Source organism: Aethina tumida, chromosome 6 (genome assembly GCF_024364675.1).
Source record: "Aethina tumida isolate Nest 87 chromosome 6, icAetTumi1.1, whole genome shotgun sequence".
In the NCBI taxonomy this organism is placed as follows: domain Eukaryota; kingdom Metazoa; phylum Arthropoda; class Insecta; order Coleoptera; family Nitidulidae; genus Aethina; species Aethina tumida.
The window spans coordinates 655,225-656,661 of NC_065440.1; the positions used below are offsets into that span (position 1 = coordinate 655,225).

Consider the following 1,437-nt stretch of genomic DNA (forward strand, 5'->3'; position numbering starts at 1 on the left):
CACTGTAACCGTACATGTTTATATTATTTCATGCGATTATAACCTAAAATTTTGTTGTTATTCAGTGTGTGGCTGTTTTAAAATAGGATGCAGAAATAAACAGTAATTATATTCAACATCAACAACGTGATTTGTTACTACTACCTTGGTACATTGGTACACGCCTATATAATACCATACCGTCTATTGCGAACACTTCATTTAGAAATTACCGCTACCACCGCAGTACAATTATACCACCCCTACATCAATCTTATGTGAATGAAGTTGACACTGGCTGTACTTGGTATTTCTTTAATTAAGCAATGAATAGAATGGACTTCATCCAAAATCTTGAGACAATGGCTGTAGAAAATCGATACTGAACCCTTTTATTTCGACACAGCTTGTCAAAATACCTAAAATATAAATATAATAAAAACATGCATAATGAAATTGTCATATTGAATCATTTTTCTTTAACTGAAATATTTAAAATTGGAATAACAACAAACAACATAACATATTTGTTATAGCTGAGACTATTGCAAACTATTATAAATGCAAAGTGTAAAGTGTAAAATGTACATACATAGCAACGCGTCGGCTCACAAGTCTAGAATAGTAATGAAGTTTTTGTCCAAAAAGGGCCTTTTTCTTTTATAACATCCGCCATACCCGCTAGATTTACCACCAGCAGACTTCTGGCTACAGAAGAGATTCAAATTACAGTGATGAAGAAATTCATTTCGAATAATACTAAATAAAAATTACGATTTGTTTACCCCTTTCGCGTATCTGACATCCAAAGTCATAATTTTTGAGACAGACTATGTATACCTTAAATGTATTTTAAACCAAACGAACTAAAAGTAACTATTTTACTGACCTTTGGTTTCATTTTTTTCATATCAGATTCTCTTTGATCATTCATATGTCATGAGGAAATTGAAACATTCTGGGAACCTCCTTTGTTCCATCGTCCATGACTAAAATAAAAAATAATTTTGAATATAAACAAAATATTAAACACCAAATAAGACTCAACATATTTAATAATCATTTTAAATTCTACAAATAGTTAAAAACGTTTATAATAAAATAAATTATAAAGTAAAAGACTTATTTACTAAAAATAAAGAAAAATGTTTTATAAAGTTTGCTAGAATGTTCACGAAATTGATTAATAATAATATGTTGCCAATATTTTCAAAAAGTTATTAGAGATAATTTATCAAAGGTTGTTAAAAACATTAGTGAATGAGTTAATTAATTTGAAAGAACTTATAAACATTGGGCATTTCAACTATTTATCTAACATTTCGATCTTAATTAAATTGTTTCCAATAAATTATATTGGTGTTATCATTTTATGGTAGTTACATATATGTAATTATCCAATTTTTAGTCACAAAATTATTTACTATTAACTAATCTTTGAAACTTTTGTACATATTT

The 1,437-nt window shown here is 27.7% G+C and overlaps 1 long non-coding RNA gene across 1 annotated transcript; it reads right to left on the reverse strand.

The window, feature by feature from the left end:
• Positions 1–278: 278 nt before the first annotated feature.
• Positions 279–786, reverse strand: LOC126266048 (uncharacterized). Its single transcript, XR_007548522.1, has 2 exons — positions 572–786; positions 279–398 (listed from the first exon to the last, which is right to left on the reverse strand). It is a non-coding gene; the product is annotated as an uncharacterized LOC126266048 (long non-coding RNA).
• Between the last annotated feature and the right edge of the window lie 651 nt (positions 787–1,437).